The 21,981-nt window shown below is 40.0% G+C and overlaps 1 protein-coding gene across 1 annotated transcript in view; it reads right to left on the minus strand.

Moving 5' to 3' along the window:
- Window positions 1-21,981, minus strand: part of LOC128689519 (uncharacterized) — a 292,248-nt gene that overhangs the window by 182,299 nt on the left and 87,968 nt on the right. The gene's annotated exons all lie outside the window — the stretch shown is intronic.

The following is a 21,981-nucleotide window of genomic DNA, read 5'->3' on the forward strand; positions in this document are numbered from 1 at the left end:
AGCATTACGGGCTGGCTTAAAATTAACTTAAGATTAACTAAGCAATGATGAAATCAGTGATAAAACATTAATGTAAACAGGTTACTATAAAGCACAAGTGAGTATTACAAAGACAGGTCATATGGTTGTATGCATTGTTGTACATTCAGTAGAATGGAGTATTCTGTTAGGTAGTGTATTTAAAAAATAATAAAGTTAGATTGGGTTTTAGGTTTAACATTTATGTGATATAATTGTGAGAAACATTTAAGATATACAATTTATAAGGTTCAGTTATTCAGTATTTATTTGGTTTTGGGTGAGTAAGTGATCTTTGAGAAGAGACTTGAATTTATAAACAGGTAGTGTTTCTTTTATATTTACAGGTAATGAATTCCAGATTTTAGGGCCTTTTATGTGCATTGAGTTTTTACATAGTGTGAGATGGACACGAGGAACATCAAAGAGTGATCTGTGCCTTGTGTTATGGTCATGTGTTCTGTTGAGGTTGGCAAGGAGATGTTTGAGGGGAGGGTTAATATCAGAGTTAAGTGTTCTATGTATGTAATAGGTGCAGTAGTAAGTATGGATGTTTTGTATGGTGAGGAGGTTTAGTGTATTGAATATTGGTGGAGTGTGCTGCCTATAGTGAGAATTTGTTATCATTCTAACTGCAGCCTTTTGTTGGGTAATTAGTGGTCTGAGATGGTTACTTGTTGTTGAGCCCCATGCACAAATTCCATAGGTGAGATAGGGGTAAATAAGAGAGTGATATAGGGCCAGGAGGGCTGACTGTGGAGCATAGTACCGTATCTTCGATAGTATGCCTACAGTCTTGGAAATTTTCTTAGAAATTTGTTGTACATGTGTATGAAATTTGAGTCTATTATCAAGGTGGATTCCTAAGAATTTTCCCTCTGTTAGCTTTGTGATAGGTGATCCGTTTATCATTATGTTAAGAGGGACATCTGTAGCTCTGTTACCAAACTGAATGAAGTAGGTTTTGTCAATGTTTAGTGTAAGTTTGTTAGTTCTCATCCAGGTAGATATTTTCTGTAATTCGGTATTTACAGTATTGGCTAGCATGACTGGGCTCGGGTGGGAGAAGACGTATGTAGTGTCATCTGCAAATAGTGTGGGTTTGAGTAATTGCGAAGCATTTGGTAGGTCATTTATGTATAGGAGAAAGAGAAGAGGGCCAAGGACACTTCCCTGTGGGACACCAACTGTAATTGGTTGTGCAGAGGAGTTTGCCCCATTTGCATACACATATTGGCTTCTGTTGCTGAGGTATGACTTGAGGTAGTTGAGGGAGTGCCCTCTTATACCATAGTGTGACAATTTTACGTGGAGCAAGTCATGGTCAACTGTATCAAAAGCTTTACGTAAGTCAATGAAGATCCCCAGTGGGACTTCTTTTTTCTCTATTGCAGTGTATATATGTTCTAGCATGTGTATAATAGCATCATTAGTATTTTTATTAGGCCTGAATCCAAATTGGCAGGGGTTGAGTATGTTTTGGGAGATAAGGTAGAGTAGATTCGTTTATGAATTAATTTTTCGAAGATTTTTGAGAGAGGGTGTAAGTTGGATATTGGCCTATAGTTATTCAACTCTGTTTGGTCTCCTCCTTTGTGGATCGGGGTGACCCTTGCTATTTTGAGTACTGTAGGGAAGGTGGAGGATTCAATGGATTTGTTAAAGAGTGTTGCAATGATTGGTGATAGCACTTGTGACACTTTTTTGTATATAAAGGGTGGTAAAGTATTTAAATCTCCTGCCTTGTTTTTTAGTGTGTTGATAATAAGGGAGACTTCGTATGGGTTAGTCGGAGCTAGGAACAGTGTGTTCGGGTAGTTGCCGGTGAGGTAGTCATTTGGTGGGGTATCTGAGCTTGGGATTTTATTGGCAAGGTTTTGTCCTATAGTGGAGAAGAAATCATTGAGTCTGTTTGCTGTTTCTGTTGGTGGGAGTTGGGGTTCATCTGATTTTGCTAATTTTATTTCGCTATTTTGTGATATCTTTTTTGTTCCTAGAATTTCTGATAGGGTTTTCCAGGTCTTTTTTATATCACCTCGTAAGTTGGATAATCTGTTCTCATAATACAATTTTTTTGCCCTTCTTATCAGGCTGGTTAGGATTGACGAGTAACGTTTTGTTTGGTCTCTGGTTATGTGACCCATTCTGTACTGTTTTTCATATTGGTGTTTTGTATTTATGGATTTGAGAATGCTGGGTGTTAGCCAGGGACTGTTCAGTCTCTTAGCTGTCATCTGTTTAGTTTTTTTAGGGCAGTGCTTGTTATAGAGGTATTGGGTCTTTTTTAGAAAATTATTAATACATTCGTCAATATCTGTATAGATTTCTAGCTCAGTGTGCCAGTCAATGTTTGCTACTGCTGTTGTGAAGTTATTAATGGCTGCCTCATTGTGAAGTCTGAAGGTGACTTTAGTAGTGTCTTGGGGTAATTTACCAAGAGTTGTTATGAGGAAAGTCGGGTAGTGGTCTGTGGTATTATCTGTAATTATGCCTGATTTTAAAGGGGATATGGTGTTGGTCCAGATGTGGTCAAGTAGGGAAACACTAGTCTCTGTAACTCTTGTAGGTTTTGTTACTGTTGGTAGCAACATACAGTTACTCATTGTGTTTGTGAATTCAGTAACGTGTGGGTCCTGGTCTTGCAGGAGATTTATATTGAAGTCACCTGAGAGTAGTAAGTGATCTTTGTTCATGCGTGCATCAGTTATCATACTTCCTAGGTTTTGACTAAATTGGCTAATGTTTGACTGTGGAACTCTGTAGATGTTTATCAATGTGAGAGGTTTTTGTAGGTATTTGGATTTGAATTTGGCTATTATATATTCCCCATGTTCATCCCTTGTGCAAGTATTAGTGATACATTCTAGTTGGTCTGAGTAGTATATGGCTGTGCCACCCCCTTGTTGGTCTGGCCTACAGTTGTGTATGGCTGTGTAACCAGGAATGGCATAGACATCTGTACTATCAGGCTTTAGCCAGGTTTCAGTTAGTGTAATGATGGACATATTGGCATGTAAGGAATTTAGTAATGCTATGAGGTCATCGTAATGCTTGCTTAAAGATCTGATATTGTAGTTAAAGATAGTTATGTTGTTGTTGGCACTGAGAAGTGCCTTTGATTGTTCTGCAGTGTAGTAATTACAGTAACTGTTTGATTCATTTAAGTCATTAAATAAGAGATTGGTATCAGGATCAATGCTTGTAATCATAAGATTTGTAGTGAATCTATAGTTAGAATTAAGTATAAAACAAAGTAAATAGTCTTAAGCTAAAAAATAGCACCTGAATTATTTAACAAATGTAAAATAATGAGCTAAGGTAGTTTTTTTTTTTTTTTTTTTTTAAGCTAAAATAAAGGAGACAATATAAAAGGGACTAATACAAATATAGTGATGATCAAATAATGGAGCTTGGGAATATGATAGTAGGTAGTACTATAAAGGTAATTCTTTAAAGTTAGAATTATAGTATAAAATAATAATATAAAAGGGACTAATATAAGTTGTGGTGAACAATAAAGTGGTAATCAAATAATGAGCTTTGGAATATAATGGCAAAATTGTGAACTTATTCTACTTTAGCACCTGATTTTGCTCACAATAGTCCCATTGGAGGACATTTGGGTGTCAAGAAGACACTCGGTAAACTGGCAAAACATTTTACTTGACCAAAGATGAAGGAAACAGTTGCTGATCATGTGCGACATTGCCACGTGTGTCAAGTGACAGGCAAGCCAGCGCACACACCTCCACCTGCACCTCTCACTGAGTTCATTAGTAGCAAAGTTCAGTTCACCTGGACTAGAGATTGTTCAGACTCGTTCAAAAGGTTGAAGCGCTTGCTATCCTCTGCTCCTGTGTTGAAAAGTCCAAATTTCAATCTTCCCTTCTTTTTACATATAGATGCGAGTGGTTATGCAGTGGGTGCTGTGCTGCTCCAACAGTCAACATCCACTGACATTCTCCATCCTATATGTTACTATTCATCTAAGCTTAAACGACACCAGAAAAATTATGCCACTATTGAGAAAGAGGCTCTAGCTCTTGTGGCGTCCTTGGAACATTTTGACGTGTATTTGGGCACTTCCCCATTTAAAATTAACGTTTTTTCAGACCACAATCCACTCACTTACATAAACACCATGAAAAGTAAAAATGCTAGGATCATGAGGTGGGCCCTCAGAATCCAACCTTATTTTATTAGTATAAAACACATAAGTGGTCATTGTAATGTAATTGCTGACGCTCTGTCTCATCCTTAATAATTATCAGTTACATTAACGTAATTTTATGCCCAAATACCTTTTGTTACTTGCTATGTCAAATTCAGTAAAGTAACTTAATCCCTCCAGCCCATATTAACTATATATACTCATGTCATGTCTAATTATTATATTTATATATTCACAGTAATGTTGTGTGAGGAGGAGACAAGCTGAGTGTTGAGTGAGTAGTGTGGTGCGGGTGATGTACTGCGTGACGCAACACTGTCCTGTCGCAGACCCCCCCCCCTTCACTACACACCTTAAGCTGTTTCATACTCAGATATTCATACTGCCTAGCATTCCACAACCACTACTTAAGAGTGGAATGCAGTCTCCTCTACTATGATCAAGCCTCAGTGCCCTGCTCGTCTGCGCTATCCTGTCTCTACACTGATGTACATAACCACGAGTATGCAGAGATACGATACTGTGTACTGCCCTAGTATAAGGGACATATCCTAGTGACGGACACTGTGAAATTGTAGAGGTGCTTGGCACAAGAGAGACTAATTAATATTTATTTTGATAATAATATTGATATGAGTAACCAGAAATAATGTGAAAGACATTCATGCAACTCCTAGTGCGACCCTCTGTCGTGTTGGGGGGGGGGTGTTGCAACCCCTGAATGGGTTACAATGATTATTATGTATATATAATGTATATTATCTTTTCATTTAATTTTATATTGCTTATATTTGAGATAATAGCTAAATCGTAAATGTATGACTTTATATTATTATTTGACTGTTATATTGTTATTTAGCTTATGTTGTTAGGATGTATATAAAATGTGCTCAGTTAGTCTTGATTGTCAAACTACTGTAATTATCGCTTGTCGCTCGTTATACTGCCGGCTTCTGAGCTGCAGTTGTCCACGTAGCTATCACGTGATCGAGGGGGAGGGTGTCCTCACCTCTCGTGAAGTAGTCAGTCTGCTCGAGACTCTCTTGGTGGTTGGACAGATTGTCTGTCTCATTATTCTTGTTAGTTCTGTAGAACTTTGTTCACAGAACATTGTATAGACTTTGTGATTTTCGACGTTGTACTGAGGTTGTGTGTCACATAGACACTCTGTGCATTGTCACAGTCGGGTTTTCCTATGCTGAACGTAGATTCAGTATTATGGGAGTTTTGTAACTTTTGTGGAGGATCTGCAGATGGTCCCTACTTAGTGTCGTTATATTATCTCCTTGTTCCTGATTCTGTGTCGCAGTCGCTTGATATTGCATTGCTATTGGGCTTTTCATTCTTTGTTGTTCAAGCAGACTGTTCGGGTTGCCAGTCGGTCAAGAAGTTAGTTTATTTGAGGACTTTGTCAGTCACTTGTTTAAGTCTTATTCGAGTCTTGAGACATAGCTAACTACTTAAGAGCACTTACACGCATACACACACTTGTACATATTTGTAATATCTTATTAAATGTTAATGTACCTGACGGTACTTAAGAATTATAAATGTGATATGTGCTTTCAGCACAATAATATTGAACTCGAGAGATTGATTTTATTTTGATTGCTATGATTAATTTAATTTGATAATATACCTCTAGATAACTTACTACTTAATAAATTTATTAAATTTTAATTTCTCTAGTTAGTAGCCTACCAGTTGTAATCCTAAAGCACTATTGAACCATACTGAATTTTAATGGATAATTGGACAAGGATACTGACTACTTGTTACGAAAACCCAGTAACAGGCTGGATGCTAGAAGGGCAGTCCTTTCTAGTATTCACTGGAGATCTCTAAGCTTTTAGAATCGTGTTTTTTGTAACAGCATGCGTGAGCGTGTTTGATAGGAGTGAATTAAGACAAATGGTTTTTAATACTTGACGTGCTGTTGGAGTGTGAGCAAAGTAACATTTATGAAGGGATTCAGGGAAACCGGCAGGCCGGACTTGGGTCCTGGAGATGGGAAGTATAGTGCCTGCACTCTGAAGGAGGGGTGTTAATGTTGCAGTTTAAAAACTGTAGTGTAAAGCACCCTTCTGGCAAGACAGTGATGGAGTGAATGATGGTGAAAGTTTTTCTTTTTTTGGGCCACCCTGCCTTGGTGGGAATAATAAAAAAAATAAAAAATAATAAATATTTATACAATTATTACAATATTGCATAACAGTAAATCTTCTAATTTTTGGTTTGAATAAAAATTTATTATGTGAACAAAAATCAAAATGGAATTCATTTGTAAAGCCTCAAAACATAACTAATGAACAGAGGAAATGTTAGTTTAGTGGCAGGAATACCTACGTTGTTTATTCTGGACCCTATTTTGAAATTGGAATATTTTGAACTTTGTGTTAAATTGGCCAAATTACCAATTTCCGATCGCTTTATTTTGTAGTTGAAACAGTTGACTTGGCAATTTCTTGTGCTCAGTCGATAGAATAGAAGTAATACTAGTGAAATAGCTAAGAATTTGGTCAACTGGAATAATGTAATTGGCCTAAAATGGGAGTGAAAGTCGGCAAAATCGCCGATTCGTAAATAACGCTGACACATCAAAATTCGCGAGAGCATAATTTCGTCAATTTTCCATCAAATTTCTTACTTTTTGTTTTATTACCTTCAGAAAAAGATTCTCTACCATTTCATAAGAAAAAATAAATTCTTTTTTTGAAAATTCTTGGGCCTCTGGACCTGAAAGGGCTAAATCCCTTTTATTTATTACTGTTTTCCATTTATACACCTCAATCATATCCCCCCCAATTCTACTCCTTTCGAGAGAGTGCAGATTCAGGGCCCTCAGTCTATCCTCACAGGGAAGATTTCTGATACATGGGATCATCTTTGTCATCCTCTGTACGTTTTCCAGTGCATTTATATCCATTCTGTAATACGGTGACCAGAACTGCACAGCATAATCCAAATGAGGCCTAACCAAGGATATACAGAGTTGAAGAACAACCAGAGGACTTCTATTATTTATACATCTAGATATGAAGCCAAGAATTCTGTTAGCTTTATTGTAAACACTAATGCACTGTTGTCTTGGTTTTTAGATTACTGCTTACCAGAACTCCTAAATCCTTTTCTAAATCAGTAGTACAGTGGACCCCCACCTTACAAACGCATCGCCTTACGTTAAATCCGCCATACAAAGCATTTGAAAGCAAAAATTTTGCCTCGCCTCACAATAAGAAACTCGCCTTACGTGATTCGTCCAGGACGCGTCCCACGTGTGGCCTCAGTGCCAATGTTTACAAGCCAGCCAGTGCGGTCACATCTACGCATATATTCAGTACATTTCACATTATCCCAGTGTCTTTAGTGCTTGTAACTGCAAAATAAGTCACCATGGACCCCAAGAAACTTCTAGTGCCATCCCTGTGGTAAAAAGGGTGAGAATTAGTATGGAATTGAAAAAAGAGATTAAGGAAATGTGTGCAAAGTGGGTTGAACTGCAAACCTTTATGGATGAAAATCACCCTGACACAGCTACTGCAAGCCATATTGGCAACCTGTACAATGACAATGTTATGGCCCATTTTAGGAAAGTGTTAAAGGAACGGGAGGTACAGAGCTTTATGGACAGATCTGTTGTGCGACAGAGGTCCAGTGACTTTCAAGCTGGTCCTAGCGGCATTAAAAGAAGAAGGGAAGTAACCTTGGAAAAGGACGTGCTACCTCAAGTCCTAATGGAAGGGGATTTCCCTTCTAAACAATAAGAACTTCCACACTCTTCCCTCCTCCTATCCCATCAATCATCACCAGATCTTCAATAAAGGTAAGTGTCATGTATTCTATTCTTAGTAGAGCAGCAATTGTGCATGTCTTCTTCAGTTTGTGTATTAAAATTAATATTTCATGTGGTAAAAAATTTGTTTTTTTCATACTTTGTGGTGTCTAGCACGGATTAATTTGATTTCCATTATTTCTTATGGGGAAAATTAATTTGCCTTATGATAATTTCGGCTTACGAAGAGCTCTCAGGAACTGATTAATATCGTAAGGCAGGGGTCCACTGTATTAAGATCTACATTATTTAGTTTATATGTGGCATGCTTATTTTCCTGTCCAACATTTAGAACTTTCCATTTGCCTATACAGTGGACCCCCGCATAACGATCACCTCCAAATGCGACCAATTATGTAAGTGTATTTATGTAAGTGCGTTTGTACGTGTATGTTTGGGGGTCTGAAATGGACTAATCTACTTCACAATATTCCTTAAGGGAACAAATTCGGTCAGTACTGGCACCTAAACATACTTCTGGAGTGAAAAAATATCGTTAACCGGGGGTCCACTGTACAGTGGTCCCTCGTTGTTCGTAATTAATCCGTTCCTGGAGCCGTTACTATAAACGAAATTTACGATTTACAAATCAATTTTCCCCATAAGAAATAATGTAAATACAATTAATCCGTTCTTGACACCCAGAAGTATTAAAACAAAAAAATTTTTAACATGAAATATGCATGTAGTACATAAACAATACAATGGGAAATGATGAATGAAACATTAACAGCATAACACTTACCTTTATTGGAGATTCTTCTTAGTGTATGGGAGACTGGAGGAGGAGAGAGAGTGGATTGTTTATAGTTTGGAAGGGGAATCCCCTTCCATCAACACCTCAGGTACCATTTGCTTTTCTGGGGTTGCTTCTCTTCTCTGTTTCTTAATGCCACTAGGACCACCTTGAGAGTCACTGGAGCCCTGTCTCACAAAATAACTGTGGAGAGAGCTCTGTTTCTGGCATCTCTTTAACACTTCCCTAAAATGTCCCAAGACTTTGTCACTGTACATGTTGCCAACCTGGCTTGCAACAACCTTGTTAGGGTGATGTTTCTCCATAAAGCTTTGCATCTTACCCCACATAGTAAAAATCTCTTTAATTTCTGAAGAAGGCACCTTCTTCCATCTCTCTTCCTCCTCCTCTGCAGCAAGATTCTGAGCTGCGATGTGTTGCTCTTCCTGCTGAAGCTCTTGCAGCTCCTCAGCGATGAGCTCTTCATTGTGGTCTTCCACCAATTCTTCCACATCCTCCAAACTCACATCCAACCCCATGGAACTCCCCAGTGCCACAATTGATTTTACAACAGACATAGGCTCATTAGGGTCAGTCCCAAATTCTTCAAAATCCCTCTTGTCGACACAATCTGGCCACAAATTTCTCCAGGCAGAGTTCAAAGTCCTGGTAGTCACTCCCTCCCAAGCCATACCTATAAGGGTTATGCAGTGGAGGATGCTGAAGTGTTCTCTCCAAAATTCCCTTAGGGTCAAGTGAGTGTCTGTGGTCACAGTCAAGCACCTGTGAAACATTGCTTTTGTGTAGAGTTTTTTAAAGTTTGCAATAACCTGCTAGTCCATGGGTTGGAGGAGAGGAGTGGTATTCGGGGGCAAGAACTTTGCTGTGATGAACCCAAACTCCTCGAAAATTAGGTCATCCAAGTTTGGAGGATGAGCAGGTGCATTGTCCATTACTAGCAGGCACTTGAGATCCAATTTCTTTTCCAGGAGATACTCCTTCACACTAGGGCCAAACACTTCATTGAACCACTCGACGAAAATTTCCCTCGTGACCCATGCCTTACTATTAGATTTCCAAAACACACACAATTTACTCTTCATAACATTGTTTTTCCTGAACACTCTGGGATTTTCAGAATGGTACACTAGTAATGGCTTCACTTTGAAATCCCCACTAGCATTAGCACAGAACATTAGCATCAGCCTGTCTTTCATAGGCTTGTGTCCTGGCATTGCCTTTTCCTCTTGTGTAATGAAGGTCCTCTTTGGTATTTTCTTCCAAAAGAGGCCTGTTTCGTCACAAATGAACACTTGCTCAGGTTTCAGTCTTTCAGCCTCAATGTACTCCTGGAATTCATGCACATATTTTTCAGCCGCCTTGTGGTCCGAACTGGCAGCCTCACCATACCTAACCACACTGTGTATGCCAGTACGGTTCTTAAATCTCTCAAACCAGCCTTTACTGGCCTTAAATTCACTCACTTCACCACTATTTGCAGGCAATTTCTTTACCAAATCTTCATGTAACTGCCTAGCCTTTTCACAAATAAATGAAGTCATAAGAGTATCTCCTGCTAATTGTTTCTCATTTATCCACACCAATAATAACTTCTCAACCTCTTCCAGTACTGGTGATCTCATTTTTGTCAGCATAGTTACTCCCTTTGCAACAACAGCATCCTTTATTTCATTTTTCTTGGCCACTATGGAACATAAGGTTGTGTAGGGTTTCTTATACATCCTGGACAGTTCGGCCACACTTGTACCACTTTCATATTGTTCAATGATGGTTTTCTTAAATTCAGTCGTATTTCTCACCTTCTTTACCACAGGCTTGGCACTAGGAGCTTTCTTTGGAGCCATGGTAGCTTATTTAGTACTTGCAAGCACTAAAATAAATGGAATATTATGAAATATTTCGCTGGAGCACGTGAGGGGACCTTCGCTCACTGGTAAACAATGCCAGACTGGCTGCCGCCCTGGCTCACGCCGTTGTACGCGTCCCAGACGAACTACGACTCGCGAGTCAACCTATGAAAAGCGAGTCCATGTTTATACGAAAATACCTACATGATTGGCGAATTTTACGATTGCCGGGAACTACGAAAAGCGGGGGACCACTGTATTAAACTGCATCTGCCATTTTTACAACCATTGCATCAGTCTATTCAAATCATCCTGAAATGCTGTAGTATCCTCATTAGAATGAATTGAACGGCCTATTTTGGTGTCATCAGCAAATTTGCTTATGTCGCTATTTATTCCCTCATCTACGTCAATAATGTAAATTATAAACAACAAAGGGTCCAACACTGACCCCTGCAGAACACCGCTTGTGACGTGCCCCCATTCTGATTTTCCCCATTTATGCAAACCCTCTGCTGCCTATTTGTTAGCCATGCCTCTACCCAGGAAAAATTTCTCCTCCTATTCCGTGTGCCTTAAGTTTAATCAATAGCCTTTGGTGTGGAACTCTATCGAAAGCCTTACTGAAGTTCATATACACAACATCATATTCATTACCATGATCTACCTCCTCAAACGCTTTAGTGAAAAAAGTTAGTAAATTCATAAGACAGGAATGCCCCTTTGTAAAACCATGTTGAGATACATTAATCAATTTATGCCTGTCAAGATGGCTACAAATTGCTTCAGCAATTATTGATTCCATAAATTTTCCCACTATGAAGGTAAGGCTTATTGGTCTATAGTTTGAAGCTAAGGACCTGTCACCTGCCTTGTAAATAGGTATTACATTTGCAATTTTCCACTTACCAGGCATTATGCCAGTCTGTAATAATATGTTGAAAAGATTAGCCAAAGGTATGCTAAGTTCTTCTTTACATTCCTTTAACACCCTTGCAAACAGTTCGTCAGGGACTGGGGATTTGTTAGGTTTCAATTTCTCTATCTGTCTGAGGACCATGTCACTAGTTACCGCAACTGTGCATATTATCGTCCTGTTCTATATAATCCATTATTTCAGGAATTTCGCTATTATTTTCCTGGGTAAAAACTGAGAGGAAGTAGGTATTGAAAATTTCCCACATATCCTTATCACTGTCAGTGATCTGAGCTAGGTTACTCTTAAGAGGTCCTATCTTGTCCCTAATCTTACTTCTGTATACCTGAAAGAACCCTTTTGGGTTAGTCTTTGAATCTTTGAATCCCTTGTGACCTTAGCCTCATAATCCCTTTTTGCCTTATACCTTTTCTTATTTCTCTCTTTAATTGAATATATTGATTTCTTAACTGCCCATCCCCTCTTTTGATATGCCTATATATGCCTCTATCTTGACCAATGAGATATTCTAATCTATTTTTCATCCATTTGGGATCATTCTTGTTAGATCTAATTCCCCACTCGGAACAAAAGTTGTCTGGGCAGCTAGAACTATGCTCTGAAAAATGTCATATTGGCAACCAAGATCACCTACCTGACCCATAGTCAGGTCATCACAATTTAGCCCACCCAGGTAATTTTTCAGTCCCATAAAATCGGCCAAGCGAAAGTCTGTGACAGAAATTTGATTGCAGTTATATGGGTAATTCCATGATATATTGAAACTAAGTGATTTGTGATCACTTTCCCCAAACTCATCATTAACCTCATGATTATTAATTAGTGATTCTTTGTTGGTAAGAATCAAGTCAAGCAGATTGTTTCCTCTAGTTGGTTCTGTCACAAACTGTTCTAAAAAGCAATCCTGACCAATATCAAGGAAGTCACTAGACTCAAGATTTCCTGTCATATTGTTCCAATCAATTTGTCTAAAGTTAAAATCTCCCATTAACACAACATTTTCATATCTAGACGCCTTATGAATTTCGTCCCATAACAGCTTACTGCACTCCCTATCAAGGTTTGAGGGGCCTATAAATCACACCCAAAATTAATTTGTCACGACCTTCAAGAAACTGTAGCCAAACAAATTCTGTCTTCGATGTTTCTAATCTTATATCATATCTAAGACAACAATTTAAATTATCTCTGACATACATTGCCACACCACCACCCTTCCTGTTGACCCTATCAGAGTGGAATAGTTTATAACCCTGTATGTTGCATTCAGAAGGCATTTCTCTATCTTTCAGGTTGAACCAGGTCTCTGTTATAGCAATAATATCTATATTACCTGCACTTGCAAGTAATCTTAGCTCATCTATCTTATTTCTTAAACTCCTACTACTTGTATAGTAAACCTTAAGGGAGCTAGTCCCTCGTTGCCCTCTACTATCTCACTTTGTTGATCAGTTGATTTGCCTTTACTAGCAACTTTATTTTGAATATTGTCTTTTTAACCCTTTGAGGGTCGACAGGCCCTCTCCGAAACTCGTTCTCAGGGTCGGCCAAATTTCAAAAAAAAAAAAAATTATTTTTTCTTATGAAAAAATAGAGTTTTTTTTTCTAAACATTATAGGATAAACAAAAAAAATTTACCATCAATACTTACGGAGATATGGATGCATGAAGTTTGCAGAAAATGAGCCGCGTATGGCAACAGCGGCGACTGCCGCTCACCCGGTAAACTTTAGTTTACTTGTATTTGAAGGTTTGTTGTTTTTTTCACTATTTTATTTTTTCACATAACTTATGTGGCCTATGAGACCAAAGTAAGGTGCAATGTACATATATACACTCGTTGTATACAACACAATAAGCACACAAACATAATTATCAATATATTGTTTACAAAACTTGTTTACAAAAACAAACAATACAAAACATTGTTTATTATTATTGTTCTATAATATATATACCAATATACAGTCACTGAACATATTCCTATTAGTTCTGCAGCTTGTGGAACTCTGAAACATGGTGTCATACACAATGGTGTTTTATCTTTCTCCCTCATTCTATCTCTTTCAATCTCTCTCTCTCTTTCTATCTGTCTGTCTATCTCTGTCTCACAGGTACACATAAATACAAGTATACATAGTATAAATTACCTAGGATAACCCAAGAAATCCAGACAAAGTGCTATACTCTGCTTGAAGATGTGAGTAAAAATGATGACACAGTCTTGTGGCTCTCTGAGACAGAGAGCTAGACGGATAGACAGATAGACAGGGAGCTTGACAGACAGACAAATAGACAGACAGAAATGTTAGTGTACCAGTACCAGTGTACTAGTGTTCCACCCTCCTCCTCCTCTTCTTCCTCTTCCTCCTCTTCCCCCTACTCTTCCTCATACTCTTCCTCTGCCTCCTCTTCCTCTTCCTCCTACTCTTCCTCTTCCTCCTCCTCCTCTTCCTCCTCCTCCTCTTCTTCCTCTTCCTCCTACTCTTCCTCCTCCTCCTCCTCTTCTTCCTCTTCCTCCTCTTCCCCCTACTCTTCCTCATACTCTTCCTCTTCCTCCTCTTCCTCTTCCTCCTCTTCCTCTTCCTCCTACTCTTCCTCTTCCTCCTCCTCCTCTTCCTCCTCCTCCTCTTCTTCCTCTTCCCCCTACTCCTTCTCCTTGTCCATAGTGTAAATTACAAGGAGTCCGCAGCTGTCAAAGTGACATATTGGCTCATTACTCTTTCCCCCTCGGCCTGTCAAAACAATGGGGTCGGATGCTGCTTCCCCTCCTCCATTCTATCTAATTATCTTTCTCCCTCATTCTATCTGTCTGTCTATCTCTGTCTCACAGGTACACATAAATACAAGAATACATGGTATAAATTACCTAGGATAACCCAAGAAACCCAGACAAAGTGCTATACTCTGCTTGAAGATGTGAGTAAAAGTGATGACGCAGTCTTGTGGCTCTCTGAGACAGAGAGCTAGATGGATAGACAGGGAGCTTGACAGACAGGCAAATAGACAGACAGAAATGTTAGTATACCAGCAAAAACAAAGGGAGGGCGATGTTCATCTCATCTTTTGGCATCAGCTCTACCCTCATTTACCCTCATCAAACGTCAGCACTTATCAGATGTTATCTCCCCTTATCTTGTTACTGTCATGGGTGAACATTTATTATTACATATTATTATTATTACCTATTATTATTATTATGTATTATTATTATTATTATTATTATTATGTATTATTATTATTATGTATTATTATTATGTATTATTGTTATCATTACGTATTCTTCTTCTTCCTCCTCCTCCTCCTCCTCCTCCTCTTCCTCCTCTTCTTCCTCCTCCTCCTCTTCTTCCTCCTCCTCCTCCTCCTCCTCCTCCTCTTCTTCTTCCTCCTCCTCCTCCTCCTCCTCTGCCTCCTCCTCCTCTGCCTCCTCCTCCTCTTGCCTCCTCCTCCTCTTGCCTCCTCCTCTTGCCTCCTCCTCCTCTGCCTCCTCCTCCTCCTCCATTCTTGGAACAAGTTTGAAGATCTTGTAGTTCATAATCACTATCATTATCATCACCAATGCTCACATCTGAGTCTGGGATTTTGGGAAATAGGAGTTTCCTCTTTGATTCTGGTACAACTGAACGACGGCCCAGCACCAGAGGTGGAAGGCTGTGGGTTGTCTGGGTTTTCCTCACTATTACCCATATTATGGTCATTAGTTTCGGTCAAAACCTCACCAGAACCTTGAAACTCATCTTCACTGTCACTTCCATCTGTATTAGAACTGTCACTGGGGAACAAAAGTGTCCCAATTCGCCGAGGAGTGAGGAACTTCTTACCACAGGGCACGGTGGAAATTGTGTACTATGATGGCATTCCCACAATGCACCACTGGGTCCCAGATTTTTTTCCTACTGCGCACACCCACCACACAGACCCATTCTCTCACATCTAGGCTTATCAGCCTTTTCCTGTGAGATTTGAGGCCGCTAGAATTTATGCGTACTAGTACGACAAAAACCCCTACGCATAAGACGTACTAGTACGACGAAAACCCTCAAAGGGTTAAACATATCCCTGAGGTATCCCTGTAAAATCTGCTGTTTTCAACCCTAATACTGCAGCCTGATTATTTCCCCAAAACACCCATACCTCTATAATCTACCAGTTTAACCCTTTGACTGTAGCAGCCCCCTTTCTGAAACTGTCATTCTGTGTTGCAAAATATTCGAAAAAAAAAAAAAAATTTCTTATGAAAATATTAAGATTATTTTTCTGATTGTTTTAATCAAAAAAAAAAATTTGCCATCAGTACTTACCGAGATATAGAGGCATGAAGTTTGCAGAAAATGAGCCGCGTATGGCAACAGCGGCGACTGCCACTCACCCGGTAAACTTTGGTTTACAGTGGACCCCCGCTTAACGACCACCTCCAAATGCGACCAATTATGTAAGTGTATTTATGTAAGTGCGTTTGTACGTGTATGTTTGGGGGTCTGAAATGGACTAATCTACTTCACAATATTCCTTATGGGAAAAAATTCGGTCAGTACTGGGACCTGAACATACTACTGGAATGAAAAAAGTTCGTTAACCGGGGGTCCACTGTACTTGTATTTGAAGGTTTGTTGTTTTTTTCACTATTTTATTTTTTCACATAACTTATGTGGCCTGTGAGACCAAAGTAAGGTGCAATGTACATATATACACTCATATACAACACAATAAGTACACAAACATAATTATCAATATATTGTTTACAAAACCTGTTTATAAATTCAAGTCTCTTCTCAAAGATCACTTACTCACCCAAAACCAAATAAATACTGAATAACTGAACCTTATAAATTGTATATCTTAAATGTTTCTCACAATTATATCACATAAATGTTAAACCTAAAACCCAATCTAACTTTATTATTTTTTAAATTCACTACCTAACAGAATACTCCATTCTACTGAATTTACAACAATGCATGCAACCATATGACCTGTCTTTGTAATACTCACTTGTGCTTTATAGTAATCAGTTTACATTAATGTTTTTCACTGATTTCATCATTGCTTAGTTAATCTTAAGTTAATTTTAAGCCAGCCCGTAATGCTATGCATAGTATAAGTGGCTTTGGCATGCTGCTCTTATCTGTATTTTTTTTTGTACCTCTGTAAGTGTGCTCAAATTATAAATAAATAAATAAATAAATAAATAAATAAATAAATAAATACAAAAAACTGTTTATTACTATTGTTCTATAATATATATACCAATGTACAGTCACTGGACATGTTCCTAGAAGTTCTGCAGCTTGTGGAACTCCTTGAAACATGTTTTCATACACAATGGTGTTTTACACTCCTCACACATAAAACGAGTGTGTCTGCATTTTTGTGGACGCTTTTTTTTTTATGTGTAAAGACAAAACACCTCATCTGAGCAGTTTTCCTCAAAGTATTAGCAGGCAGTTATGTTATGTAGTTATCCTAGGTGAATGGTCGTGTGTCATCATTCCTTCCTTCCTACTTTCCTGCATTCCCTTCCTACTTTCCTGCATTCCTTTCCTACCTTCCTGCATTCCTCTCCTACCTTCCTGCATTCCTTTCCTACCTTCTTTCCTACCTTCCTGCATTCCTTTCCTACCTTCCTGCATTCCTTTCCTACCTTCCTGCATTCCTTTCCTACCTTCCTACCTTCCTGCATTCCTTTCCTACCTTCCTACCTCCCTGCATTCCTTTCCTACCTAACTTTCTACCTTCCCACATTCCTTTCCTACCTTCCTCCCTACCTTTCTGCATTCCTTTCCTACCTAACTTTCTACCTTCCTGCATTCCTTTCCTACCTTCCTTCCTTCCTGCATTCCTTTCCTACCTTGCTTCCTACATTCCTTCGTCTTTCCTTCCTTACTTTTTTCCATCCTTTCATCTCGTCCTTCCTTCCTTCCTTCTGGTTTCTATAATATATATACACATATATAGTCACTGGATACTTTCATATAACTGCTATTATCTTCATTCAGCAAGCTTGTCTTGTGTGCCAGTGTGTGGCTTATAATTGTTTTGTGTCAGGGTCAGCAGCTGTCAAAATGACATATTGTCTCATTACTCACTCCCCCTACCACCTGTCAAAACAATTGGGTCGGATGCTGCTTCCCCTCCATCCTATCTATTTATCTTTCTCCCTCATTCTATCTCTTTCAATGTGTCTCTCTCTTTCTATCTGTCTGTCTATCTCTGTCTCACAGGTACATATAAATACAAATATACATAGTGTAAATTACCTAGGATAACCCAAAAAATCCAGACAAAGTGATATACTTTGCTTGAAGATATGAGTAAAGGTGATGACACAGTCTTGTGGCTCTCTCTGAGACAGAGAGCTTGACAGATAGCCAGGAAGCTTGACAGACAGACAAACAGACAGACAGACATGTTTGTGTACCAGCGAAAACAAAGGAAGGCGATGCTCAGCAAACATCACCTCTAATCTTTTCTTATCAGCTGCACCCTCCCCCACTCTCATGTATGCTCATCAGATGTTATCTCAGCTTATCATGTCACTGTCAGGGGTGGACTTTGTTTTTCATGCTTCAAGGCAACTTATTATTACCTATTATTATTATTACCAATTCTTCTCCTCCTCCTTCTCCTCCTCCTCCTTTTCCTCCTCCTCCTCCCCTCCTCCTCCTCTTCCTCCTCCTCCTCCTCCTCCTCCTCCATCTCCCCCTCCATCTCCTCTTCCTCCTTCTCCTTCTCCTCCTCCTTTTCCTCCTCCTCCTTCTCCTCTTCATCTTTCACTTCCTCCTTCTTTATTCTCCTTCATTCTTCTGGTATCCTGGGCATTTCTTTTGGTCTCAAACTCCTCAAAACCATGAAATTGATCATCACTGACACTTCCATCTGTGTTAGAGCATCACTTGGGAAGAGAAGAGTCCCAGATTTGCTGGGGAGTTACCTATTTCTTACTGCTAGGCATGCTGAAAAAGGAGGACTGAAATGGCATTCCCACAATGCATCACTGGCTCCCCAATTTTTTTTATATGGTGCACATTGACCATGGAGACCCATTCTTTCACATGTGGGCCTACCAGCATTCTCCTGCTTGATTTGAAGCCGCTATAATTTATGGGTATAAATACATCAGAAACAGTGGTGCATAAGACATATATATAAGACCAAAACAGTCAAAGGGTTAAAGTCCTAGACTAGTCATCAATTACCCCCTCAATCGAATTGGGTATTGCAACCACTCCAGCCCCAGAGAGATGAACCCCATCCCTTGCATACATATCACATTTGCCATAGAATTTGTCCCTGTTATCAATGAATGAGATTGCAAGTTCCTTGCTGTACCTGTCTAGCCAGTAATTTATACCGATTGCCCGAGACATCCATTCATTGCCCACTCCCTTTCTAGGCAAAATGCTACATATGACTGGGATCCCTCCCTTAGACCTGACTACTTTTATGGCTGACCTGTACTTATCCAGCAGCTCCTCTCTCCTGCCCTTCCCAATGTCATTACCCCCAGCACTAATATAGATAATGGGCTTGTTCCCATTACCTGACATAATATTATCCAACCTGCTGACTATGTCACCAACACCAGCTCTTGGGAGGCACACCCTCTGTCTGACCTTTTTATCCCTGTTACAAAAAGCATGGTCCATATATCTTACCTGAAAGCCCCCTACAATTAGAATATTCTTACCTTGATTAGCAGGGGAATCAGTGGTTCCTTCAACCTCACTAACCACTGAAGTACACTCATCCTGGAGAAGAGAATTGATTTCCTACCTTCACATCTTCTCTGTTAACCCTCCTTATCTTCCTTCTTCCTGAGCTGTGAACCACTTGCCACTTAACCCTTTGATTGTTTCAGTTGTGTATATACGTCTTACGAGCCACTGTTTTCAATGTATATACAGTGGTCCCTCAATAATAGCCAGGCTCGATAGCTGTCCTTTTTGGAAATCACCGCGTTATTTTATTCCAAACATTGGCTCGCAAATGGTCGGTTGACTCACTAATTGTCGTTCGTCCTGGACGCATACTCACGGCTCTGAGCCACCTCGGTCTCCCTTCCCAGCCAGTGTGCCATTGTTTACCAGTGATTGACAGTCCCCTCACGTGTTCATACGAAATATTTAATAATATTCCATTCATTTTAGTGCTTGCAAGTGCTAAATAAGCTACTATGGCTCCAAAGAAAGCTCATAGTGCCAAGCCTTTGGTAAAGAAAGTGAGAAATATGATTGAATTTAAGAAAAACATCATTGAACAATATGAAAGTGGCGTACGTGTGGCCAAACTGGCCAGGATGTACAAAAAATCCCGTACAACCATATCTTCCATCACAGGCAGGCAGGCAGGCAGGCAAGCGCAGGCAGGCAGGCAGGCAAGCGCAGGCAGGCAAGCGCAGGCAGGCAAGCGCAGGCAGGCAGGCAGGCAGGCAGGCAGGCAAGCGCAGGCAGGCAAGTGCAGGCAGGCAAGCGCAGGCAGGCAGGCAAGCGCAGGCAGGCAGGCAAGCGCAGGCAGGCAGGCAGGCAGGCAAGCGCAGGCAGGCAAGTGCAGGCAGGTAAGCGCAGGCAGGCAAGCGCAGGCAGGCAAGCACAAGCAGGCAGGCAGGCAAGCGCAGGCAGGCAAGCACAGGCAGGCAGGCAAGTGCAGGTAGGCAGGCAGGCAGGCAGGCAGGCAGGCAAGCACAGGCAGGCAGGCAAGCGCAGGCAGGCAAGCGCAGGCAGGCAGGCAGGAAGGCAGGCAGGCAGGCAGGCAGGCACATGCAGGCAGGCAAGCACAGGCAGGCAAGTGCAGGCTGGCAAGCACAGGCAGGCAGGCAGGCAGGCAGGCAGGCAGGCAGGCAGGCAGGCAGGCAGGCAAGCAGGCAGGCAAGCAGGCAGGCAGGTCCATGTCAGCCCACAGCTTAGACCAATGACCCACCTAGTCAGGTCATATCCACTGAAGGAAGGAGCACGGCATCAAACCTAGAAGCACAAGTTAGTCATGTCCAACTCACACCCACCCACACCCACTCATGTATTTATCTAACCTATTTTCACTTTCCTCTTAAAAGGGGAGTGTTAATGCAACATGACATCAGTGAATCCCTGGTGATTGCCAGCTATTTGCTCCAGCTGGCACTTAATTGAACTGGTGCTCCCACAAGGTACTAAGCGGTCCCAGATTTTTTTAATACTGCGCACACTGAGTGTTAAGTCCCATTCTCTCATGTTTAGGCAACTCAGGCCTAAATTTTGGAGGAATGAAACATAAAATGTTGATCAACTTTCAGAACGCTAACCAAGCAAACGTATGTCTATGTTTGGACAGTTTAAGGGTTAAATACAAGGCTGCCCAAAATATTCTGCATAAGAAGAGGCTTTACATTTAGTCCTGTGAACATGTGTCTCATTCCTATATCAATTTTATACTGTACTTTACAGAAATAAAAATTTTCATTATTATTATTATTATTATTATTATTATTATTGAGGATGCCATACAATGTTTTATAAACAAGAACATATGAGGTGCTATCAAAAAATTCCTGGACTGCCATGAAAAAAAACCAGGCTTACCTTATTACCTAGATGAAATTATCTTCCTTGGGAGGCTATACACTGATTCCAGCACCTTCGTAACTTCTCAAAACATTTCTCGAGCTCTTCTTTCCTAACAGCATCTAGCAAAGCTTGCAATTCTGCTTGAATCTCCTCCATGCAATTAAAATGCTACTCCTTCAGTGCCACTTTTATTATGGAAAGAGAAAGGAACCGCAGTATACTAGATCTGGGCAGTACGGGGATAGGGTATAACTGCCATATTATTTTTGCCCACAAAATGATGGTGTTTCTGGTCTTGAATCAGCAAACAGGCCACACACATCACGGCCACTCACCTCATACTAATGACCCATAAGAGATTCTCAGAGCACTTGCAATGTCCTGAATACTCTTATGATGATCTTTGTGAATAAATAACCTTCTTCACTTTTTCAATGCTGGTATCTGTTTTTGACACTGATAAAGAACCAGAGCATATATCAACCACAACTGATGTTCACCCTACCTTGAATCAAGAAAAACCAGTGTCCAACCCATTGCTTCACTGACAAATGTTTGCTGAAGCATTTTGTGTTTCGTTAGCTGTTTTAACAAGTTTGAAACAGAATTTCACACTGACAACACAACAAAAAATGCCTAACCTCGACAGAATGGCCAACCACACTGAAACTGGCCACACTACTTCACAAAGGAATGTGCTGCACATGGTGATCTGTGCCACTGCCACATTCCACCCAAGAAGCAAGTGAAAATTTGAGTCTGAGAACCTTTTGGTAGCATCTTGCAACAAGACAAAAATTAGAATATTGATAAATTAATTTCCAAGTACAAATGTACAGTATATAATTGTCATTACTAGTAACAGTCTAAATACAAAAAT

This window comes from Cherax quadricarinatus, chromosome 18 (genome assembly GCF_038502225.1).
Source record: "Cherax quadricarinatus isolate ZL_2023a chromosome 18, ASM3850222v1, whole genome shotgun sequence".
Classification (NCBI taxonomy): domain Eukaryota; kingdom Metazoa; phylum Arthropoda; class Malacostraca; order Decapoda; family Parastacidae; genus Cherax; species Cherax quadricarinatus.